Source organism: Ochotona curzoniae, unplaced genomic scaffold (genome assembly GCF_017591425.1).
Source record: "Ochotona curzoniae isolate NIBS_2020 unplaced genomic scaffold, NIBS_Ocur_1.0 contig_64, whole genome shotgun sequence".
Lineage (NCBI taxonomy): Eukaryota > Metazoa > Chordata > Mammalia > Lagomorpha > Ochotonidae > Ochotona > Ochotona curzoniae.
In genome coordinates, this window is record NW_024466502.1 from 31,038,185 (window position 1) to 31,050,318 (window position 12,134).

Consider the following 12,134-nt stretch of genomic DNA (forward strand, 5'->3'; position numbering starts at 1 on the left):
TTGAGGTCCGAGAATCACAATGGGTTCAACCTGGAGCTAATTAAGCAGCGAATCAAAGAACCAAATCCCCAGAGCTCCCGGGCCGGGCGGCCAGCAGGCGGAGCCTGGCACCAATGGCGCACTGGCCGCCCGGGGAGGACGGCTCACCATGTGCCCATGGCGGCCGTCCGGAATCCAGGCATGAGACGCCCCGTCCTGAGACCCGCCAGCCGCCGGGAGGCTGCTGGAGGTTTAAAATTCCCAGGCCCAAGGTCACGCCCCTCCCAAATCCCCTTCACCGCCCAATGAGGGCGGTGGCTGGGTGCCGGACCTGCCGTCCTATAACTCTTATATTTGGCCTTTTGATCACCCAAGATATGTCCAGGTAGCCCTCAAACATGATAGTCAGCAGATCAAGAACTCCAGTAGTGGCACATCAGGCGCCATTTTGTACAGTGTCATAAACATTTTAAGATTACAGGAACAACAGTGAGTGGTGCATGCACCGAGCTCAGCTGAGCGCAGTACTTTGCACTGGTCCCACAGGAAAACAATACCGACTATCTCATCATATGAGTCAAAATAGGTGTGTGTGGCTCTCAATACTAATAGCCAACAGGTTCCACCAAGATCAGTCTCACCAACAACCTAACTATATATGACAATTGGTATTTCCCTAACCCTGGGTCCTGCCCCAACAAGAAGTGAAAGGAAGGTTGTACAGACAATGTTGCAGCTTCTACATGGTATCACAGGAGGCGGAATCTGGTGAACAAGGAGCTGGAGCTACGGAGACCGTGGTGGAAATCTAACATAAGAACCCAGACATGGAACTTGCTATAACTGCAAACGAAGAGCCATGTACCAGCTGCAATAAGTAAAAGTGAACTGTAGACCTGTGGTGATACAGTTTAGAAATCTGCCCCAAGGAGAAGAATCTGATAACCAGAAATACAGTGACCAAGAGCAGAAGAGACAAAGGCATAACAAATTTTCCTGAAGATTTCCCTGCAAAGGAACAAAACCCTTTGCCAACCTCAGAGTTAACTGAGGAAAACTTTGAGAAAATGGGGGATACATGATTCAAAACATTTGTTGTAAAACTTCTTGTTAACAATGAGAAGCACATAAAACAGGCATTCCAGGAATTTAAGCAATATGTCACACTGGAAATGCATCAAATGAAAGCTGACATATCAAAAACGAAGAATACAATGGAACAAATTAAAAGTACAGTGGAGAGTCTCCACAATAAAATAAATGAAGCAGAAAAAGAATCTCAAAATAGAAGACATTTCCTGTCACCAGGGGAAACAAACAAGAAAGTGGAAGCAGGGCTGGATCAGGGTAAAAAAAGTATTCAAGAATTGGGGTATATATTCTAATGTGATAATTGCTATGCTAAATATTCCAGTACCTTATTACAGTTTACCTGTAACTAACTGAGAAACAGAGAAGTTGATTGTATGTGCTGGCTCACTATCACAAATGTCCACAAAAATTGAAACTTTGCCTGACAATAGATAGGATCGAAACAATCTAGTAGCTTCTAGGGTAGGTAGGAATTTAACTCTCTCAAGCCATCATCAGTGTCTTCCAGAGTCTTGCCTGACAGGGAGATGGTGTCAGAGGCCAAAACTGGAGTATCCCCTGTGCTATCCTGGGGGCAATGTGGCCTTAAACAATTCTTAACCAATAAGCTGACCATCTAAGTCTTCAAATCTCATTTTTGTCTTGCTAATGAATTGAAATGTATATAGAAAGCTTATGAGCACTGGAAAATGCAACAATCTTTTATTTTCTTAAAGTTGAATGATTTCACTTTCTGGTAAATTCACTTATGTTTTCCACTTCTCTTTATAAAATAGGTAGACTTTTGTTTTTCTCCAAAAAGGTAAGAGAGTATTCTAGATGCTAAGTGCATCTGACTTACTTATATTGACCAAGTTGTAAGTAAATTTGCATGAGTAATACATAAATACAAGTAGCTAAATCAACAAGGCATGTATTTCTTCAGCACATCTATAGAATATATTATCTTCCTCTCTAGAAAAGGAAGCAAATCATCTTTATTTTCTATCTGAATGTCATATCCCATACAAACTGGCAAGCCTGCAGTGAAAGAAGATAATAACTACCCCTGCTTTATGGAGTGCTTCTCCTGACTAGCACAGGCAAGAATCGAGCCTCATGATGAAAGAGGTTGTCTCCTTCCTGATTTTGAAATATGCATGAAAGGAAGTGTTTGTTTTGATATACTGGACTAATAGTGTTAATATTTAAATGGTTTCTCTTTTATTCCTAAAGGAACATTTCATTCATATGTGAGATATTGTGTCACCTTTGGTCACGTTGTTTTAGTCTGTTTGGCTGCCTGCTTGTGGTGCCAGTTGCATTGATTTACATATTGAAAACCACATTTTTTTTGCTGCTCAGAAGCACTACAACTTCATGTTTAAACATGGGATTTTTTTAAACACAGAATAAAAAAATGAATAAGTAGAACTGATAGAGCTTAAATTATTACTGGATATGAAAAATGTTAGTATGTCTGAAGGTTCTTGTCTTTGATTAAGTAATACATATCAGCTGCTTCCTAATTGTCAGATATCATCATTAAACTGACAGAGATTAAAAATTGATGTTCTAAAACTCCTCTAGGATTAGTAATATTTAACAACTTGCTCTGAGAAAGTTAAATCCAGCAGTATTACTCATATGCTTTTTAAAATTCTTTTCATGTGAATAAAACTTCCATATTTAACCTCTTATTATTGAAGCCTTTCAAAGAATAAGTAGATTCTACACTGTAAGAAAAAGAAATACCTCTGCTTTGTTAATGACAACGATCTAATCATGGCCAATCTTGCTTCATCTATGTCTTTACCTATTTTATTTTCTGATTAATTTGAAATCAATCCTACATGTAAGAACAAAATTAAAATATATTGATTTTCATGGAAAGGCAAATTTTGCAGTGGGGGGAGACAGAAAGATCTTTCCCTGGAACTAACCATAACAGGTGAAGACCAGCCGATCCAAAACCAGAGGTCAGGAGTTTCTTGTGAGACTTCCACACAATTGCAGGGTCCCAAGGCTTTGGGCCGTCTTCCACTACTTTCCTAGACATCAGGCAGGAAGCTGGATGGGAAGCAGAACACCTGGGACACAAACCGGCACCCATCTGGGATGCCAGCTCTTGGAGGTGAGGGATTAGCCCATTGAGGAATGGCACCAGCCCCATGTTAAAAAAAAAAACAACTTTGAATTATAACTAAACAAAATTTGAAATATGGTGAAATAAAATATCCATCCATAAGAAAAAAAAATATATATTATGTATCTATATGTAAATAAAATGTATATATTTTTCATTGCTATGGTTAATTTGGAACTATTGACACACTATTAGAAAATAATAGTTTAGTCCTTCTCATCTTATAAATGTTTTAATTCTATCATTATTTTTCTTAAACTACTTACTAATGCCATTAATTGACAAAAGACAAATGACATCATGAATCACATTATTTAAAAAATAAGTAAATGGGCCTGACATGATAGCGTAGCAGTTAAAATTCTCATCTTGAACGTGCTGGGATCCCATACTGGCACTGGTTTTAATCCTGGCAACTCCACTTCCCATCCATCTCCCTGTGTGTGCCCTGGGAAAGCAGTCCAGGACAGCCCAAAGCCTAGGGACCCTGCACCCACGTGGGAGACCTGGAAGAAGTTCCTGGCTCCTGGCTTTGGATTGGCTCAGCTCCAGCCATTGCAGCTGCTTGGGGAGTGAACCACTGGATGGAAGATTTTCCTCTCTGTCTCGCCTCCTCTCTGTATATCTGCCTTTCCAATAAAAATAAATAAATCTTTTTTTAAAAATAAGCATATGACCCTGTGCAATAGCATAGTTGCTAAATTTCTCATCCTCCAAGCACCTTGGATCCCATATGGGTACTGATTCTAGTCCCAGTGGACCCATCCAGTTCCCTGCTTGTGGCCTGGGAAAGCTTGGGGAGTGAATCAACAGATGAAAGATCTTTCTCTCTGTCTCTCCTCCTCTCTGTGTATCTGACTTTTCAATGAAAATAAAATAATAACATCTTAAAAACTAGCAGATCGACCAAATGGAAAGACAACAATAATGATGATAAGCCATATAATTAATACACATTTGCACTTATTAGTACTAAGGCAACCAGAATTACACAGAAACCTCTAACACCCCACTTGCTATCTGGGATTTTATCACCCTGTATATTGCTATGTTGAGAATTATATAACCAAGGCATGGCAATAACAACCTATGCCCAGTTTTGGAGATACTTTTCATGAAGATATTTACTTGTGCCCTTTCCCTTCTGTGTTAACACCTATAAGCTACTTGATTTAAAATACACATAAATATATAAATTCATACACACACACATACATTTTATTGTTTATCAGAAAGTAAGGGTTACAAGCTGGGGGTGGGAGGTAAACAGAAAGACAGATTTTTCATTAGCTGGTTCACTCCCCAGATGGCTGCAATAGTTTCAGGTAAGCCAGGCCAAAGCCGGGAGTCTGTATCTCCATGTGGGTCTCCCATGCACGTGTAGAACAAGCCTTAAATCTTCTCAGGTGCATTAGCAGGGAGCTGAATCAGAAGTGGAGTAGCTGGGAATTAACAGGCATCCACACAGATGTTCGTGTTGCAGGCAGTTCAAGGTGCTGAAGCATAATGCCAGGCCCACATTTGAAATTTTTCATATAAGAGAAAAGTGTATTAATAGAAGAAAACTAATATGTAGTATATATTCAGGTTACCATGACTGGTTACCTAGGACATATAGAAAGGCTTCGACAATTTTCCTATTTTTGGGCCGATGCCACACTGATTTGGCAGATTCTGCCAGTCATCTCTTACAACACCATTTCACAGAATTTAGCCATGATAATGCCAGGTAGCTCAAGTGGCTCCTTGAAAAAGATTCCAGAACATGCTGATGGTTCCAGTTAAGACTGGAGCTTAGTGAATGAGTCATCTTAGAAGTTGATCAGCTTAAGTATTGATGCTATATTCCAACTTAATCATAATAGAGAAAATCAGTTTACATTCCCAGTTCAGAAGTAAAACAATGTTTTTTTTCAATACACTATACATTGTGTTATATACAGCATTAGATAACCAAAGAAAATAAACCTCCAAATGCATTACATTATGGAGGAAGCTTTAGTTCTGGGTTCTATATGATGTTGACTACATATCCTTAAAAAGTAGTATTGTCAATAGAACATCAGTTTGTTGTTGAATGTTCTATCCTCAACCTCCCTTTAAAATAGCATGCTGTTCTTTAAAATTCCTTTATTCTGTGTATTCTGTGTTCCTTTTGCCTTACTGCTTAAAAAATTGTTATAGTGTGTGTTCACAATTTTCCAGATTCATAGAATCTAATGTCAAGTGCTTCTATTCACAGGCTATAAAAATGTTTAAAAAATAAGTGGCATGATTTTATCCCTTAAACCATAATATTTGTTATGGGTGCAATATTGATTTCTGAGTGAGTGAATGATTTAAACAGTGCCTTGTTTATAGACTCTTATTCATGGAATCTATATTTTTTCCGACTTAAATATGTCTCACTGTCATAAGTGTATAAACTTTTCCTCTTTTCAAATAAAACAGATAATTAGACTTGGTACAACCATCATATACTTTTAAAATAAAAATAAACAGTAAGATACACATAAGACACTGCCTCACTTCCTGGAGAAAACATTACAATCAAATCCTGTCTTCCACAGTTTCTATATCTGTATCTACAATGGATTTCAGGACAGACAAGGAAGCCCAGCGTTTTCATCTCTGTGCTTGCACTTTACCAGTGCCAAAGAGTCAATGGTTCAAAACATGGAGGACACATCAGGAAGGAAGAAGTCAGTAGATCAGAGAAAACATAATTCCTAAAAGAGAATTTAGAGGCCCAGTGCAATGGATCAGTGGCAAAATCCTTGCCTCGTAAGCCCTGGGATCCTGGATGGACACTGGTTCGTGTATCTGCTACTACACTTCCCATCCAGCTCCCTGCTCGTGGCCTGGAAAAGCTGTAGAGGATGGCCCACACTCTTGAGATCTTGCACCTTAGTGGGAGACCTGGAAGAAGATCCTGGCTTCTTGGCTTCAGATCAGCTCATTGTGGCTACCTAGGGAATGAACCAGCAGTTGGAGTCTTTGTCTCTCCTCTCTGTAAATCTACTATTCCAAATAAAATAAATATGCTCCCCCCTTTTAAAGGAGGATTTTGTACAAAAACTCATTAACTAAACATTGGAGGCTTGAATAGGGGAACACTAAGGTGGTAACTACAGAACATAACTGCCACAAATAGGAGACAGGGAGAAAATGAGTTTATTAAACTGTAACTTGGAAGAGGTGACCCTAAGGGGAAAAAAGGGCAGTTAGATCTTAGAAGAAAGGGACTCAGCAGGCTGCTGCTCCTAGTGAGGGGGAGTTAAGTGGGCTTTCTCTGATAATATAGAGGTAATCTCAAGCTGGATACAAATGCTCTGGTTGGAAGAGGATGCCGCTGCCAAGAAGAGCTGCTGCTAAGCTTTCAGCAAAGATAGCCTGTCCCTGGAGCATTTAGATCTCCATCACATGCTACCTTAAGGTGGAATCTAACAAGAATTCCACTGGATAGGCAGAAAAAATGTTTTTGTAACATTCCAGCCTTTGCCTCTATATAGCATAGAATAGAATGCTTGTTCTGAAACTGAGAATAAATACCATACAGTCTAACCTCTGAATTGGTAATAAGCCATGGCATGGTCTTGCCTCCTTCATGTACTCATCCACCAGGGATCTGTTCTACATTTCTAGTCAGTTATCGCTTGTCTTTCTTATGCAGGCAGAAACCTGAGTACTTTTTTTCCTGCAAGTAAAGTAAGAAATGTTTACTAGAAAAATAATGAGTAAAGGTACAATTATTCCATCTGGGCTTTGCAGACTTGAAGCAGCATGGAGTAGGTTTGTGAGACATTGACTGCAAATAGATTCAGAATTACAGTTATTTGTTCATAGATGGTTATCTGGACTGCTTTGCCTTTCTAGTACAGGTGGAAGAGCAATGTATGCAATGCTTGAATTCAGGAGACGCAAACTAAACAAATAAAACCAGGGTCAAATGGGAATACAAAGCAGAGAAGAAAATTAGTAAGAAAATTGATATTGGTAGATAAGTTGAAATGAAACCAAGTAAATCAATGTAGGCTCTATCTGCAAACCACATGAAAATGATTCTCTTAATGTAATATATTATTATTGTAAAACAGCTTAATGTAAATGTATTTTGAGAAATGAGTGGGTCAGGGAAAGACTAATCATTGAATTCTAAAGACCGTTTCACTCTTCCTCTGCTTTTCTTCTTCCAGAGGCTCAGGCAACTGTGCTTAAACAACTCAATCTTTGTGTCCTGAAATTTGGACATCTACTCATATGCCCGTGCCTCCTTACATTCACATTATCTAGAAAAGTGAGGAAAAAACTTACTTCCCATCTTTTCCTTGCCTGCTTAAAGATGTAAGGCTGGTATTTGTCCTAAATGTGAAAAAACAGTTTAACTACCCTGCCCTATCACATACAATGCATTTAGTTTAGTAAGGATCCAAATATTATTTATGTTCTTTCTGCAAATGGGTATTTAATTGCCATGGTGTATTGATAAGAAAGACTAATACATCAAGGTATAATTAAAGTTTTAGCATTTGTCTTTTAAGTAAATGGATCTAAATTCATACTTATCTTTTTAATTTGATGGAACTTTAGTTAAGCAGTGAGACAGAATCCATTCTTTTGAGCAAGCTGTGTCTGTAAAAATCATGAAATTCAAAGCATATAACTAATGCCTATAAGCTTTTATTGATTATATTGACTGTATCAGCAATATTAACATATATCAGAAATACAAAACTGTTATTACTCATTTAAGGCAGATAAAGGAGAATCATGAACAGTATAGCTGAATTTATTTTGTTAAATAAAAGCAAATTTAAAAAGTTGAAACCAAGATAAAGACAAAAAAGCCTCTGTATGCAACAGGACTGAAAAAAAAAAGAAATTATGAGAATAGTGAGATAATAGGAAATCGGAAGAGAGGAAGAAAGATGTTTATAATTACAAATATATCTAATGATGTCTGGAAATGTATGTGTTTCGCTAAATACAAATTCCAATGGGAAAACTTACTAGATAAAAGGTTGGAAAGCTTATTTTTTTTTAAAGATTTATTTTTATTATTTTTTATTGGAAAGGCAGATATACAGAGAGGAGAGACAGAGAGGAAGATCTTCTGTCCAATGATTCACTCCCCAAGTGAGCACAATGGCCGATACTATGCCAATCCGAAGCCAGGAGCCTCTTCAGGGTCTCCCACGCGGGTGCAGGGTCCCAAAGCTTTGGGCCGTCCTGGACTGCTTTCCCAGGCCACAGGCAGGGAGCTGGATGGGAAGCGGGGCAGCCGGGATAGAACTGGCGCCCATATGGGATCCCAGGCGTGCAAGGCGAGGACCTTAAACACTGCGCCACCACGCTAGGCTCCGGTAAGCTTATTTTTATAACAAAATTTTCTAATCATCTTAATCAGAGTATAGTTTCTTGTGCATGAAGACTTTCTGGTATTTTAAAGAGCTTTACATAAGTATTTCTATTTTCTCCAGATTCTAAAATTTCACAAAAGCCTGGATTTTGCCACTTTTAAAATACTCAACACGTTGTAAATTAATGCACCATTTTCTTGTTAAAATCAGCCTTGCATAAAATGATCTGTAGCTGAACAGGAGCAATAGCAAAGGTGTGAACTACTTCAGGAAGTGCTAACTTCAGAGCCCAAATGAGAACATTGAAATGCTAAAATTTTCAGCAACAGCAAGCAGATGTTTCTGCAAAATACCGTTTTTCTCCTATTTTCTAAACTACTTTTTCTAGGTATGTTTACTTCTTTTAAAACTTGGATTTTCCTGCCACTTTACCAATTTTCAGTGCCCATTCATCCTTGAAATGCTTCATTTTTACTTCTCAATCTCTCCTCCTCTGCAACAATTGTAATGGAAGATGGGTATATGACTCTGCTCTAGAAAGAATGAATTCAATATTAGTGTCATGTACCAGGCTGATGGCTCTGCAAAATGAGAACCATTGTTTTAATCACAGTACCCCAGCTGTGAAGATGCATTCTTTATAGTTCCCTGAACACCTGCCTGAATTCTGTCCTTTAAAAAAGGACGATGCTTAACCCATTGGCTTAAAATACAGTGTTTTTATAAATAACTGCATGACAGAAGTAGCTTGTTGCAAAGGTATTCTACATTGATAATGCTCATGAAATCATCACCAGAGACTATGGGACTTGAATGGCTTGCTAATGCAGACACCTGTGTATGAATTGAAAGTTCCAATTAAATTTATTATTATATAGAAATTATTTCTCACAGAACAGAAATGCATACTTAAAATGGAGTTTGTATGTTTCAAATGTCTTCATTCATAATCTGTATTACACAGGACACATAGAGATTTCATGCTGACTTTTACAATAAGTAATGAAATAAAATTCACTGTCTATATATGTTTAACAAGACTGAACAACATACTAACTCTAAAACAGGCTTTTTAATTTTTGAAACAGCATGCCATCTCCACAAATATGAACTAATGGTGGTTTCATGGAATGACAAGAACAAAAGTAGATCTAAAACACAGGACACTAGATTTAAGTAAGACACATGTTCACAGTGAGCTAAGTATATGACCTTAACAAATTTCTAAATTTGGGCATTACATTGGTCAGCTGTAAAAGGGTAAGATAGATCACACAATCACAGAAGATGAACCTTTTTCTAATGCTCTCTTCTAAAATAGCCATAGGCTTTTGATTCTAAAGCAAAAACTCTATGGACAATCAAAGAGATGTACAGAGTGTGTCTCAGTGTAGCTTCAAAAGAACACATGTTCTGTTGAGAAGTTTCAGCCAGATAGATTTCATATGTTGTTATTTGATGCTGCCTTGAATTGGAGCTCATTCAGAAGCATCACCAACTCAGGCAACAGCATGTATCCTTACTCTGTGGCTGTGTATCTCTTACTCATCCTGATTCTCCTTCAAAAATAACGGCTCTGCACGGTGGCCTAGCAGCTATGGAATCCCATCTAGGTGCTGGTTCATATCCTGGCCTCTCTGCTTCCCATTCAGCTCCCTGCCTGTTCCCTGGGAAAGCAGTTGAGGACAGTCCAAAACTTTGGAACCCTGCACCTACATGGGAGACCTAGAAGGGACTCAGGATTCCTGAATCCAGATTGGCTCAGCTACAGCCCTTGTGGCCATTTGGGGAGTGAATCATTGGACTAAAGTTCTTTCTTTCTGTCTCTCCTCCTCTCCATACATCTGATTTTCTAATAAAAATACATCTTAAAACAACAACAACAACAACAACAACAACAACAACAACAAAAACCCTAGGATACAATATATTTCGCATCAGCTGTTATTTTGTGTTATCATTCGGATTGGTTTAAAGACATAACTTGTAAAATAGGATACACATATACATTCAGTGCTAGAGTATTACCTCTGATGAAGGAAAGACTCAGAGAAGGAAAGAACCATTTCCAGCTTTGTAGTTTTGACTACATTATACATATCAAGGGTTAACAATGAATAGAAGCTAACTCAAATTCTAAGTAAAAATATTGAAAATGACATTCAGGAAGATGCAGTTTGAAGGTGACACAGACTAAACGTTGATATCTTAAATCTGAGGATATAATTGGTGCCAGTGGGTAGATATTACAAAAGAGTGAATTAACATTTTATAGCACCATAAGTTTATTTAACAGTTTTTCAAAGATAAAATTATATGTTTATGGGTAAATTTAATTTTATTCTTTAGAAACAATCATTGGCAGAAATGTTTGTACAAGGAGTGAGCACTCCCTATTGAGGTTAAGTGTGATGTATGGGATGGGAAACAGCAAAAATTGGCTCAAGCAGTCATGATCTTTGTCACTACGGCTGAAACCCGGAGATCCTGGCTCCAACCTCCGATCTGATCCAGTCCTGGCTGTGGTGGGCATGTGAGGAGTGAAACATGAAGTAAGAGAACCAGCAGGAATGTGTGTGTGTGTGTGTGTATGTGTGTGTGTGTGTGTGTGTCTTTCCAAAAAGAAACATTATTTTTTAAAATAATTTTTGCATACACATTTGCTGCATGAAAGGAATCATTAGATCAACATTTGAGTAAAAAATGAATGTAATGTAACTCAAAGTATTAATAACCCCATTTGGGTGTGATATTATACTTACGATTTTACATTGAAATGCTTTTAATTCATGCCATTTTTCTAAATGCCAGATTGCCTAAAGCAGAAAGTTAGTTTTGCCTCTTTTGACAAAGGTAAATTTTGTGCACTTTGTGTCAAGAAAGCAATGGCAATATCATGAAGAATATATTATTTCCTTATGCAGAACATTTGAATTACAATAATTAATTCCTACAGCAAGCATATAAGAGGAATAGCATCACTGTCATCTTGTAGATAAGAAAACCAGAACTGAAATAATTTGACTGCAACTGTAGAAAATCTCTATGATTCAGTCTTCTGTGGTGCACAATCTTCATCTTAAAATCTTCACCATTTCTCTGTGTAACATCAAACATATATTTCGATTTTTCAGCCAATTTTCGAGCAAAGGATTTTAAAAATAGAATAAACAAGTGATCTAAATGATTCAGTTACTTTCTTATAACATAACACTGTGGTGGATAAATTATATCTGAATTTTTTTCAGGCTTTATGTTGGTGAAGATAAACCGAAAAATAATTTTAACTCAGTGAAGAACTTTACACACTTTTATTACATAAGAAGGTCACATAATCACTTTTTATAGAAGTCTGTGAACAGTGGAATTGATTTTTATCAGTCCAGTATTGCTCAGAGGAAACAGTCATTGCTTAACACTGAAGAATGAGCTAAATTGCATTAAGATGCCTTCATCTCTCTGAATATAGAAGCCAAATTTTAACTACTTTCTCTGGAAAAGATACACATGACGAACAGTAAAATAAAAGACACAGGATCGTTTTAGAGATTTAACAATTTTCCTAAAGCCAACCGCTC

At 37.6% G+C, this 12,134-nt stretch overlaps 1 long non-coding RNA gene across 1 annotated transcript; it reads left to right on the top strand.

Moving 5' to 3' along the window:
- Nucleotides 1-352: 352 nt before the first annotated feature.
- Nucleotides 353-11,712, top strand: LOC121163499. Its single transcript, XR_005884902.1, has 3 exons — nt 353-436; nt 566-569; nt 11,703-11,712. It is a non-coding gene; the product is annotated as an uncharacterized LOC121163499 (long non-coding RNA).
- Nucleotides 11,713-12,134: the final 422 nt, after the last annotated feature.